The sequence below is a fragment of the Takifugu rubripes genome, chromosome 20, assembly GCF_901000725.2.
Source record: "Takifugu rubripes chromosome 20, fTakRub1.2, whole genome shotgun sequence".
Classification (NCBI taxonomy): Eukaryota; Metazoa; Chordata; class Actinopteri; order Tetraodontiformes; family Tetraodontidae; genus Takifugu; species Takifugu rubripes.
In genome coordinates, this window is record NC_042304.1 from 1,456,534 (window position 1) to 1,470,862 (window position 14,329).

Genomic DNA, 14,329 nt, shown 5'->3' on the forward strand with positions numbered 1-14,329 from the left:
AGCCTGCAGTCAAGAAAAAGGTTGGTGATGAAGACAGACAATTTCAGGAAAAGTGGGAAATATAATATTTCTTTGTTGAGCAGAGGGGCACCCCGACGTGTCTTATTTGCAGAGAGAAAGTTGCAGTGCACAAGGAATACAATTTGAAACGTCATTTCACAACTAGGCATGCTGAGGAGTATGCAAAATACCAGGGAGATGAGAGAGCCAACCGGGTTGCCAATCTTAAAACACGTCTATTGAGGCAACACGATTTCTTTAAGAAAGCAACCAAAGAGAGTAATGCAGCATTTGAAGCTAGCTATGTGGTTAGTGAGATGATTGCTAAAGCAGGAGAGCCATTCACAGAGGGTGAATTTGTCAAAAAAGTGCATATTAGAAGCTGCAGGTATTGTCTGTCCAGAAAAGAAAGATCAGTTTAGCAACATCAGCCTTTCTGCCAACACCATGGCAGAGAGCATTTCTGACCTGTCAAGTGATATTTATGATCAACTTTGTGAGAAAGCAAAATGTTTCAGTGTATTTTCAGTGAGGATATTTCGTATCTCATCGTCTTCTCTAATGTAGTTAGTTTGGTTGATAAGCCACGGTCCATAAGTTTTCCCATTATGCTCTATAACGGGACACTTGAACACGTAGCTATAACACTCCTGCGCGTGCATCTCGTCGATCATCTGCTCCATCTTGAAGATAGTTATTTTACTTCCTCCTGTCCGCCTCTTATATACTGTTACTATCCCCGCCCAGTTACGACACGCCCACTACCAAGTCAGTCCCACTAAACCAAGTAACCATCCTAACCATCCTGGGCACACACCCATAGTCTATGCCTATTATTATAATACAGCAACCAAACCAAGCACACCAACTGAGTGTAGTATTGGCGCATGCGCCAACCGAGGGGGATTATATATTACACAGCCCCAAACATATCTTTTTCAAAGCCTGCAGTCAAGAAAAAGGTTGGTGATGAAGACAGACAATTTCAGGAAAAGTGAGAAATATAATATTTCTTTGTTGAGCAGAGGGGCACCCCGACGTGTCTTATTTGCAGAGAGAAAGTTGCAGTGCACAAGGAATACAATTTGAAACGTCATTTCACAACTAGGCATGCTGAGGAGTATGCAAAATACCAGGGAGATGAGAGAGCCAACCGGGTTGCCAATCTTAAAACACGTCTATTGAGGCAACACGATTTCTTTAAGAAAGCAACCAAAGAGAGTAATGCAGCATTTGAAGCTAGCTATGTGGTTAGTGAGATGATTGCTAAAGCAGGAAGAGCCATTCACAGAGGGTGAATTTGTCAAAAAAAGTGCATATTAGAAGCTGCAGGTATTGTCTGTCCAGAAAAGAAAGATCAGTTTAGCAACATCAGCCTTTCTGCCAACACCATGGCAGAGAGCATTTCTGACCTGTCAAGTGATATTTATGATCAACTTTGTGAGAAAGCAAAATGTTTCAGTGTATTTTCAGTGAGGATATTTCGTATCTCATCGTCTTCTCTAATGTAGTTAGTTTGGTTGATAAGCCACGGTCCATAAGTTTTCCCATTATGCTCTATAACGGGACACTTGAACACGTAGCTATAACACTCCTGCGCGTGCATCTCGTCGATCATCTGCTCCATCTTGAAGATAGTTACTTTACTTCCTCCTGTCCGCCTCTTATATACTGTTACTATCCCCGCCCAGTTACGACACGCCCACTACCAAGTCAGTCCCACTAAACCAAGTAACCATCCTAACCATCCTGGGCACACACCCATAGTCTATGCCTATTATTATAATACAGCAACCAAACCAAGCACACCAACTGAGTGTAGTATTGGCGCATGCGCCAACCGAGGGGGATTATATATTACACAGCCCCAAACATGTCTTTTTCAAAGCCTGCAGTGAAGAAAAAGGTTGGTGATGAAGACAGACAATTTCAGGAAAAGTGGGAAATATAATATTTCTTTGTTGAGCAGAGGGGCACCCCGACGTGTCTTATTTGCAGAGAGAAAGTTGCAGTGCACAAGGAATACAATTTGAAACGTCATTTCACAACTAGGCATGCTGAGGAGTATGCAAAATACCAGGGAGATGAGAGAGCCAACCGGGTTGCCAATCTTAAAACACGTCTATTGAGGCAACACAATTTCTTTAAGAAAGCAACCAAAGAGAGTAATGCAGCATTTGAAGCTAGCTATGTGGTTAGTGAGATGATTGCTAAAGCAGGAAAGCCATTCACAGAGGGTGAATTTGTCAAAAAAGTGCATATTAGAAGCTGCAGGTATTGTCTGTCCAGAAAAGAAAGATCAGTTTAGCAACATCAGCCTTTCTGCCAACACCATGGCAGAGAGCATTTCTGACCTGTCAAGTGATATTTATGATCAACTTTGTGAGAAAGCAAAATGTTTCAGTGTATTTTCAGTGAGGATATTTCGTATCTCATCGTCTTCTCTAATGTAGTTAGTTTGGTTGATAAGCCACGGTCCATAAGTTTTCCCATTATGCTCTATAACGGGACACTTGAACACGTAGCTATAACACTCCTGCGCGTGCATCTCGTCGATCATCTGCTCCATCTTGAAGATAGTTACTTTACTTCCTCCTGTCCGCCTCTTATATACTGTTACTATCCCCGCCCAGTTACGACACGCCCACTACCAAGTCAGTCCCACTAAACCAAGTAACCATCCTAACCATCCTGGGCACACACCCATAGTCTATGCCTATTATTATAATACAGCAACCAAACCAAGCACACCAACTGAGTGTAGTATTGGCGCATGCGCCAACCGAGGGGGATTATATATTACACAGCCCCAAACATGTCTTTTTCAAAGCCTGCAGTGAAGAAAAAGGTTGGTGATGAAGACAGACAATTTCAGGAAAAGTGGGAAATATAATATTTCTTTGTTGAGCAGAGGGGCACCCCGACGTGTCTTATTTGCAGAGAGAAAGTTGCAGTGCACAAGGAATACAATTTGAAACGTCATTTCACAACTAGGCATGCTGAGGAGTATGCAAAATACCAGGGAGATGAGAGAGCCAACCGGGTTGCCAATCTTAAAACACGTCTATTGAGGCAACACGATTTCTTTAAGAAAGCAACCAAAGAGAGTAATGCAGCATTTGAAGCTAGCTATGTGGTTAGTGAGATGATTGCTAAAGCAGGAGAGCCATTCACAGAGGGTGAATTTGTCAAAAAAGTGCATATTAGAAGCTGCAGGTATTGTCTGTCCAGAAAAGAAAGATCAGTTTAGCAACATCAGCCTTTCTGCCAACACCATGGCAGAGAGCATTTCTGACCTGTCAAGTGATATTTATGATCAACTTTGTGAGAAAGCAAAATGTTTCAGTGTATTTTCAGTGAGGATATTTCGTATCTCATCGTCTTCTCTAATGTAGTTAGTTTGGTTGATAAGCCACGGTCCATAAGTTTTCCCATTATGCTCTATAACGGGACACTTGAACACGTAGCTATAACACTCCTGCGCGTGCATCTCGTCGATCATCTGCTCCATCTTGAAGATAGTTACTTTACTTCCTCCTGTCCGCCTCTTATATACTGTTACTATCCCCGCCCAGTTACGACACGCCCACTACCAAGTCAGTCCCACTAAACCAAGTAACCATCCTAACCATCCTGGGCACACACCCATAGTCTATGCCTATTATTATAATACAGCAACCAAACCAAGCACACCAACTGAGTGTAGTATTGGCGCATGCGCCAACCGAGGGGGATTATATATTACACAGCCCCAAACATGTCTTTTTCAAAGCCTGCAGTGAAGAAAAAGGTTGGTGATGAAGACAGACAATTTCAGGAAAAGTGGGAAATATAATATTTCTTTGTTGAGCAGAGGGGCACCCCGACGTGTCTTATTTGCAGAGAGAAAGTTGCAGTGCACAAGGAATACAATTTGAAACGTCATTTCACAACTAGGCATGCTGAGGAGTATGCAAAATACCAGGGAGATGAGAGAGCCAACCGGGTTGCCAATCTTAAAACACGTCTATTGAGGCAACACGATTTCTTTAAGAAAGCAACCAAAGAGAGTAATGCAGCATTTGAAGCTAGCTATGTGGTTAGTGAGATGATTGCTAAAGCAGGAGAGCCATTCACAGAGGGTGAATTTGTCAAAAAAGTGCATATTAGAAGCTGCAGGTATTGTCTGTCCAGAAAAGAAAGATCAGTTTAGCAACATCAGCCTTTCTGCCAACACCATGGCAGAGAGCATTTCTGACCTGTCAAGTGATATTTATGATCAACTTTGTGAGAAAGCAAAATGTTTCAGTGTATTTTCAGTGAGGATATTTCGTATCTCATCGTCTTCTCTAATGTAGTTAGTTTGGTTGATAAGCCACGGTCCATAAGTTTTCCCATTATGCTCTATAACGGGACACTTGAACACGTAGCTATAACACTCCTGCGCGTGCATCTCGTCGATCATCTGCTCCATCTTGAAGATAGTTACTTTACTTCCTCCTGTCCGCCTCTTATATACTGTTACTATCCCCGCCCAGTTACGACACGCCCACTACCAAGTCAGTCCCACTAAACCAAGTAACCATCCTAACCATCCTGGGCACACACCCATAGTCTATGCCTATTATTATAATACAGCAACCAAACCAAGCACACCAACTGAGTGTAGTATTGGCGCATGCGCCAACCGAGGGGGATTATATATTACACAGCCCCAAACATGTCTTTTTCAAAGCCTGCAGTGAAGAAAAAGGTTGGTGATGAAGACAGACAATTTCAGGAAAAGTGGGAAATATAATATTTCTTTGTTGAGCAGAGGGGCACCCCGACGTGTCTTATTTGCAGAGAGAAAGTTGCAGTGCACAAGGAATACAATTTGAAACGTCATTTCACAACTAGGCATGCTGAGGAGTATGCAAAATACCAGGGAGATGAGAGAGCCAACCGGGTTGCCAATCTTAAAACACGTCTATTGAGGCAACACGATTTCTTTAAGAAAGCAACCAAAGAGAGTAATGCAGCATTTGAAGCTAGCTATGTGGTTAGTGAGATGATTGCTAAAGCAGGAGAGCCATTCACAGAGGGTGAATTTGTCAAAAAAGTGCATATTAGAAGCTGCAGGTATTGTCTGTCCAGAAAAGAAAGATCAGTTTAGCAACATCAGCCTTTCTGCCAACACCATGGCAGAGAGCATTTCTGACCTGTCAAGTGATATTTATGATCAACTTTGTGAGAAAGCAAAATGTTTCAGTGTATTTTCAGTGAGGATATTTCGTATCTCATCGTCTTCTCTAATGTAGTTAGTTTGGTTGATAAGCCACGGTCCATAAGTTTTCCCATTATGCTCTATAACGGGACACTTGAACACGTAGCTATAACACTCCTGCGCGTGCATCTCGTCGATCATCTGCTCCATCTTGAAGATAGTTACTTTACTTCCTCCTGTCCGCCTCTTATATACTGTTACTATCCCCGCCCAGTTACGACACGCCCACTACCAAGTCAGTCCCACTAAACCAAGTAACCATCCTAACCATCCTGGGCACACACCCATAGTCTATGCCTATTATTATAATACAGCAACCAAACCAAGCACACCAATTGAGTGTAGTATTGGCGCATGCGCCAACCGAGGGGGATTATATATTACACAGCCCCAAACATGTCTTTTTCAAAGCCTGCAGTGAAGAAAAAGGTTGGTGATGAAGACAGACAATTTCAGGAAAAGTGGGAAATATAATATTTCTTTGTTCAGCAGAGGGGCACCCCGACGTGTCTTATTTGCAGAGAGAAAGTTGCAGTGCACAAGGAATACAATTTGAAATGTCATTTCACAACTAGGCATGCTGAGGAGTATGCAAAATACCAGGGAGATGAGAGAGCCAACCGGGTTGCCAATCTTAAAACACGTCTATTGAGGCAACACGATTTCTTTAAGAAAGCAACCAAAGAGAGTAATGCAGCATTTGAAGCTAGCTATGTGGTTAGTGAGATGATTGCTAAAGCAGGAGAGCCATTCACAGAGGGTGAATTTGTCAAAAAAGTGCATATTAGAAGCTGCAGGTATTGTCTGTCCAGAAAAGAAAGATCAGTTTAGCAACATCAGCCTTTCTGCCAACACCATGGCAGAGAGCATTTCTGACCTGTCAAGTGATATTTATGATCAACTTTGTGAGAAAGCAAAATGTTTCAGTGTATTTTCAGTGAGGATATTTCGTATCTCATCGTCTTCTCTAATGTAGTTAGTTTGGTTGATAAGCCACGGTCCATAAGTTTTCCCATTATGCTCTATAACGGGACACTTGAACACGTAGCTATAACACTCCTGCGCGTGCATCTCGTCGATCATCTGCTCCATCTTGAAGATAGTTACTTTACTTCCTCCTGTCCGCCTCTTATATACTGTTACTATCCCCGCCCAGTTACGACACGCCCACTACCAAGTCAGTCCCACTAAACCAAGTAACCATCCTAACCATCCTGGGCACACACCCATAGTCTATGCCTATTATTATAATACAGCAACCAAACCAAGCACACCAACTGAGTGTAGTATTGGCGCATGCGCCAACCGAGGGGGATTATATATTACACAGCCCCAAACATGTCTTTTTCAAAGCCTGCAGTGAAGAAAAAGGTTGGTGATGAAGACAGACAATTTCAGGAAAAGTGGGAAATATAATATTTCTTTGTTGAGCAGAGGGGCACCCCGACGTGTCTTATTTGCAGAGAGAAAGTTGCAGTGCACAAGGAATACAATTTGAAACGTCATTTCACAACTAGGCATGCTGAGGAGTATGCAAAATACCAGGGAGATGAGAGAGCCAACCGGGTTGCCAATCTTAAACACGTCTATTGAGGCAACACGATTTCTTTAAGAAAGCAACCAAAGAGAGTAATGCAGCATTTGAAGCTAGCTATGTGGTTAGTGAGATGATTGCTAAAGCAGGAGAGCCATTCACAGAGGGTGAATTTGTCAAAAAAGTGCATATTAGAAGCTGCAGGTATTGTCTGTCCAGAAAAGAAAGATCAGTTTAGCAACATCAGCCTTTCTGCCAACACCATGGCAGAGAGCATTTCTCACCTGTCAAGTGATATTTATGATCAACTTTGTGAGAAAGCAAAATGTTTCAGTGTATTTTCAGTGAGGATATTTCGTATCTCATCGTCTTCTCTAATGTAGTTAGTTTGGTTGATAAGCCACGGTCCATAAGTTTTCCCATTATGCTCTATAACGGGACACTTGAACACGTAGCTATAACACTCCTGCGCGTGCATCTCGTCGATCATCTGCTCCATCTTGAAGATAGTTACTTTACTTCCTCCTGTCCGCCTCTTATATACTGTTACTATCCCCGCCCAGTTACGACACGCCCACTACCAAGTCAGTCCCACTAAACCAAGTAACCATCCTAACCATCCTGGGCACACACCCATAGTCTATGCCTATTATTATAATACAGCAACCAAACCAAGCACACCAACTGAGTGTAGTATTGGCGCATGCGCCAACCGAGGGGGATTATATATTACACAGCCCCAAACATGTCTTTTTCAAAGCCTGCAGTGAAGAAAAAGGTTGGTGATGAAGACAGACAATTTCAGGAAAAGTGGGAAATATAATATTTCTTTGTTGAGCAGAGGGGCACCCCGACGTGTCTTATTTGCAGAGAGAAAGTTGCAGTGCACAAGGAATACAATTTGAAACGTCATTTCACAACTAGGCATGCTGAGGAGTATGCAAAATACCAGGGAGATGAGAGAGCCAACCGGGTTGCCAATCTTAAAACACGTCTATTGAGGCAACACGACTTCTTTAAGAAAGCAACCAAAGAGAGTAATGCAGCATTTGAAGCTAGCTATGTGGTTAGTGAGATGATTGCTAAAGCAGGAGAGCCATTCACAGAGGGTGAATTTGTCAAAAAAAGTGCATATTAGAAGCTGCAGGTATTGTCTGTCCAGAAAAGAAAGATCAGTTTAGCAACATCAGCCTTTCTGCCAACACCATGGCAGAGAGCATTTCTGACCTGTCAAGTGATATTTATGATCAACTTTGTGAGAAAGCAAAATGTTTCAGTGTATTTTCAGTGAGGATATTTCGTATCTCATCGTCTTCTCTAATGTAGTTAGTTTGGTTGATAAGCCACGGTCCATAAGTTTTCCCATTATGCTCTATAACGGGACACTTGAACACGTAGCTATAACACTCCTGCGCGTGCATCTCGTCGATCATCTGCTCCATCTTGAAGATAGTTACTTTACTTCCTCCTGTCCGCCTCTTATATACTGTTACTATCCCCGCCCAGTTACGACACGCCCACTACCAAGTCAGTCCCACTAAACCAAGTAACCATCCTAACCATCCTGGGCACACACCCATAGTCTATGCCTATTATTATAATACAGCAACCAAACCAAGCACACCAACTGAGTGTAGTATTGGCGCATGCGCCAACCGAGGGGGATTATATATTACACAGCCCCAAACATGTCTTTTTCAAAGCCTGCAGTCAAGAAAAAGGTTGGTGATGAAGACAGACAATTTCAGGAAAAGTGGGAAATATAATATTTCTTTGTTGAGCAGAGGGGCACCCCGACGTGTCTTATTTGCAGAGAGAAAGTTGCAGTGCACAAGGAATACAATTTGAAACGTCATTTCACAACTAGGCATGCTGAGGAGTATGCAAAATACCAGGGAGATGAGAGAGCCAACCGGGTTGCCAATCTTAAAACACATCTATTGAGGCAACACGATTTCTTTAAGAAAGCAACCAAAGAGAGTAATGCAGCATTTGAAGCTAGCTATGTGGTTAGTGAGATGATTGCTAAAGCAGGAGAGCCATTCACAGAGGGTGAATTTGTCAAAAAAAGTGCATATTAGAAGCTGCAGGTATTGTCTGTCCAGAAAAGAAAGATCAGTTTAGCAACATCAGCCTTTCTGCCAACACCATGGCAGAGAGCATTTCTGACCTGTCAAGTGATATTTATGATCAACTTTGTGAGAAAGCAAAATGTTTCAGTGTATTTTCAGTGAGGATATTTCGTATCTCATCGTCTTCTCTAATGTAGTTAGTTTGGTTGATAAGCCACGGTCCATAAGTTTTCCCATTATGCTCTATAACGGGACACTTGAACACGTAGCTATAACACTCCTGCGCGTGCATCTCGTCGATCATCTGCTCCATCTTGAAGATAGTTACTTTACTTCCTCCTGTCCGCCTCTTATATACTGTTACTATCCCCGCCCAGTTACGACACGCCCACTACCAAGTCAGTCCCACTAAACCAAGTAACCATCGTAACCATCCTGGGCACACACCCATAGTCTATGCCTATTATTATAATACAGCAACCAAACCAAGCACACCAACTGAGTGTAGTATTGGCGCATGCGCCAACTGAGGGGGATCATATATTACACAGCACCAAACATGTCTTTTTCAAAGCCTGCAGTCAAGAAAAAGGTTGGTGATGAAGACAGACAATTTCAGGAAAAGTGGGAAATATAATATTTCTTTGTTGAGTAGAGGGGCACCCCGACGTGTCTTATTTGCAGAGAGAAAGTTGCAGTGCACAAGGAATACAATTTGAAACGTCATTTCACAACTAGGCATGCTGAGGAGTATGCAAAATACCAGGGAGATGAGAGAGCCAACCGGGTTGCCAATCTTAAAACACGTCTATTGAGGCAACACAATTTCTTTAAGAAAGCAACCAAAGAGAGTAATGCAGCATTTGAAGCTAGCTATGTGGTTAGTGAGATGATTGCTAAAGCAGGAAAGCCATTCACAGAGGGTGAATTTGTCAAAAAAGTGCATATTAGAAGCTGCAGGTATTGTCTGTCCAGAAAAGAAAGATAAGTTTAGCAACATCAGCCTTTCTGCCAACACCATGGCAGAGAGCATTTCTGACCTGTCAAGTGATATTTATGATCAACTTTGTGAGAAAGCAAAACGTTTCAGTGTATTTTCAGTGAGGATATTTCGTATCTCATCGTCTTCTCTAATGTAGTTAGTTTGGTTGATAAGCCACGGTCCATAAGTTTTCCCATTATGCTCTATAACGGGACACTTGAACACGTAGCTATAACACTCCTGCGCGTGCATCTCGTCGATCATCTGCTCCATCTTGAAGATAGTTACTTTACTTCCTCCTGTCCGCCTCTTATATACTGTTACTATCCCCGCCCAGTTACGACACGCCCACTACCAAGTCAGTCCCACTAAACCAAGTAACCATCCTAACCATCCTGGGCACACACCCATAGTCTATGCCTATTATTATAATACAGCAACCAAACCAAGCACACCAACTGAGTGTAGTATTGGCGCATGCGCCAACCGAGGGGGATTATATATTACACAGCCCCAAACATGTCTTTTTCAAAGCCTGCAGTCAAGAAAAAGGTTGGTGATGAAGACAGACAATTTCAGGAAAAGTGGGAAATATAATATTTCTTTGTTGAGCAGAGGGGCACCCCGACGTGTCTTATTTGCAGAGAGAAAGTTGCAGTGCACAAGGAATACAATTTGAAACGTCATTTCACAACTAGGCATGCTGAGGAGTGTGCAAAATACCAGGGAGATGAGAGAGCCAACCGGGTTGCCAATCTTAAAACACGTCTATTGAGGCAACACGACTTCTTTAAGAAAGCAACCAAAGAGAGTAATGCAGCATTTGAAGCTAGCTATGTGGTTAGTGAGATGATTGCTAAAGCAGGAGAGCCATTCACAGAGGGTGAATTTGTCAAAAAAAGTGCATATTAGAAGCTGCAGGTATTGTCTGTCCAGAAAAGAAAGATCAGTTTAGCAACATCAGCCTTTCTGCCAACACCATGGCAGAGAGCATTTCTGACCTGTCAAGTGATATTTATGATCAACTTTGTGAGAAAGCAAAATGTTTCAGTGTATTTTCAGTGAGGATATTTCGTATCTCATCGTCTTCTCTAATGTAGTTAGTTTGGTTGCGCCAATACTACACTCAGTTGGTGTCCATTGAGGAGAATGCGGTTGTGTCTCGTGTTTCTGTGCTGGCTGGTGTTTGGTTTTTACCTTACCTCACTGTTTTTTGTCTGAAGTGCAGTGGGATAGAGGTTGTTTATGATTGGCTAACATTTTTTTCACACTCGCTCATCATTTGCAATAACCTTGTCTATATAAAACCACCTGGGATGTCTACCCAACGCCAGATGGCTATATTAACTGCCGTGGGCACCGTCTGTGTTTTACAGGAGAAGTTTTCCTGCGTATTCACTTGTTTTTTGTGGTTCAAGTGAGATTGATTCACCTCGCAGTTTTTGTGTTCATTAAATTTTTCATTAAGCCAGAGTCTCTTTTTACATTGCTACAACTGAAATGCTGCCCACCGCTAAGCTCTCCCCAAATCTTTAGGCTGATGGTATTCAGGTGGGTATATTCATTGCAACAATTTAAGGAGGCTCAAAAAAAAAAAGTTCTGCTGGATACACATGCTGACATTCTTAGTCTGCTTATCTTGTGGAATGGGGAGGAACTGCTGCTAACTATCTTGGTTTGAAGCAAAAACAAAATTGTTTTGCTCAGCCTTATGGTGGATCCTCCACAATTCTCATAAGATGGCAAGCATCAGGCTCTGCGGCTCAAGCTTGTTTTGGGGATTCTTGTGGGGCCTGATTTTAATTCCCTGTAATGTCTGCAGACCAAGCACCCTGAGGCCCTCCTGATCATCTCTGGAGACTTCAATCATGTGACCCTGGACTCCACACTTGCTGCTCTCCACCAGGTTATTGACTGCCCCACAAGAAACAACAGGACGATCGACCTACTGTACACCAACGTCAAGGAGGCATACAGAGTCATCGCTCTCCCCCCACTGGGCAAGTCGGACCACAACCTGGTGTACGTGCAGCCCCAGTACACCCCACTGGTCCAAAGGCAGGCAGCCTCCACACGCTCCATCAGGAGATGGACTCCTGCAGCAGAGGAGGCTCTGAAGGACTGCTTCAACATCACGGACTGGGATGTACTGCTGGGGGAACATGAAGAGGACATAGATGGGATGACCGACCGTCTCACAGACTACCTCAACTTCTGTGTAGATGGGGTTGTCCCCACCAAGACTGTACAGTGTTATCCTAACACTAAGCCATGGGTAACACAGGAAGTCAAGGATGTCCTCAATAAGAAGAAAAAGGCCTTCAGAAATAAAGACAGGGAGGAGATGAAAGAAGCGCAGAGGGAGGTGAAACGCTGCTTGAAGGAGGCGAAGAACACCTACAGGAAGAAGGTGGAGAAGAAGCTGGCTGATAACAACATGCGGGACGTCTGGGAAGGTGTCAGGGCCATCACTGGTCACAAAGCCAAGACCAGCACGGAAGGGGGAGGAGTGGAGAGGCCTGAGACCTGAACCAATTCTTCAACAGGTTCAGTCAGCCCACTCCACTCCAATCCTCTGCCCCCCACCTCAGCAGCCCGGCTCCCCTCCACCCCTCCCCCACTCCCCAGCAGCCGAGCTCCCCTCTACCCCCCCTCCCTCCAACCAGCCACCCACCACAACTTCCCCCAACCCCGCCTCCCCTCCTCCCTCCTTCACCTCCCCTCCCTCTGCTGACCTCCCTCCTCCCACCCTTCCACCTTCTACCACCCCCATCTCCCTGCTCTCACCATCTCCACATCCTCCCTGCACCCCCCTGCTCTCACCATCCCCACATCCTCCCTACTTCACGGCTGACCAGGTGAGGGGAGAACTGAGGAAGCTCCGGCCCCGAAAAGCAGCTGGACCGGATAGAGTCTGTCCCCGGCTCCTCAAGACCTGCGCTGCTGAACTCGGGGAGCCGCTACAACGGGTCTTCAACCTCAGCCTGGAGCTGGGGAAAGTGCCCACCTTATGGAAGACGTCCTGCATCATTCCTGTCCCCAAGAAGAACAGACCGAGTGAGCTGAACGACTTCCGGCCGGTGGCACTCACCTCACATCTGATGAAGACTCTGGAGCGGCTCTTCCTCAACCTCCTCAGGCCCCAGGTGCAGCACGCTGAGGACTCCTTACAGTTCGCCTACCGGGACAAGGTCGGTGTAGAGGACGCCATCATCTACCTGCTGCACCGAGTCCACTCGCATCTGGACAAGGGGAGTGGCACAGCGAGAATCATCTTCTTGGATTTCTCCAGTGCCTTCAACACGATCCAGCCCCTTGTCCTACAGGACAAGCTTCTACAGATGCGAGTGGACCCCTTCCTGGTTGCTTGGATCTCCAGCTACCTCACCGACAGGCCGCAGTTCGTCAGGATGAAGGACATCACGTCTGACAGTGTGGTCAGCAGCATCGGTGCTCCACAGGGGACTGTGCTGTCCCCCATCCTCTTCACTCTGTACACCTCGGACTTCTGTTACAACTCTGAAATGTGTCACATTCAGAAGTTCGCTGATGACACAGCCATCGTTGGATGTATCAGAGACGACCAAGAGGAGGAGTACCGGTGCCTGGTCAGGGACTTTGTTGCCTGGTGCCACAACAACGGTCTGCAGCTCAACACCTCCAAAACCAAAGAACTGGTCATTGACTTTGGGAGGGACCGACCGAGACCTAGACCAGTTCAGATAGGAACGGGGGAGGTGGAGGGCGTGCAGACCTACAAATATCTTGGGCTGTGGCTGGACAACAGGCTGGACTGGACAAGCAACACGAGTTAGCTGTACAAGAAAACCCAGAGCAGGATGTACTTCCTGAGGAGACTCAGATCCTTCAACATCTGCAGGAAACTCCTCTGGATGTTCTATCAGTCTGTGGTCGCCAGCGTCCTGTCCTACGCTGTGGTGTGCTGGGGGGGGAGTGCGACAAAAGCGGACCTCTCCAGGCTGGAGAAGCTGATCAGGCGGGCCAGCTCGGTGGTGGGGATGAAGCTGAAACCTCTGGCGACAGTGGCAGAGAGGAGAACTATTGACAAGCTGCAGAGCATCATGGACAATGACCGCCACCCTCTGCACACTGTCATCCACAGCCAGAGAAGCCTGATCAGCCAGAGGCTGCGCCTCCCCAAGTTCAGGACCAACAGACTGGGGAACTCATTCATCCCCCGAGCCATCAGGCTGTTCAACTCCTCACAGGGGGGGAGGAGGGCCAACAGGAGAACTGGAACATTTTTATAGTTTTATATTTATATTCTATTTAATTTATTCTATTTTATTTCTTATTTTATTATATTTTTATTATCTTTAATAGGTTTAATGGGGTGTAATGGTGGTGGGAAATTTTGTAGATGCTTGTAGATCTTTGGAGATGCTAATTTCCCTGGTGGACACCCCCTAAAGGGATCAATAAAGTACTCTTGAATCTTGAATCTTGAATCTATGCAGACTATTATCAGGGAATGA

General features: G+C 44.7%; 1 pseudogene; it reads left to right on the forward strand.

Annotated features, from left to right (window-relative positions):
• The window catches only part of LOC115247235 (carnitine O-palmitoyltransferase 2, mitochondrial-like), a 40,249-nt pseudogene extending 25,920 nt beyond the window's left edge, over nt 1-14,329 (forward strand).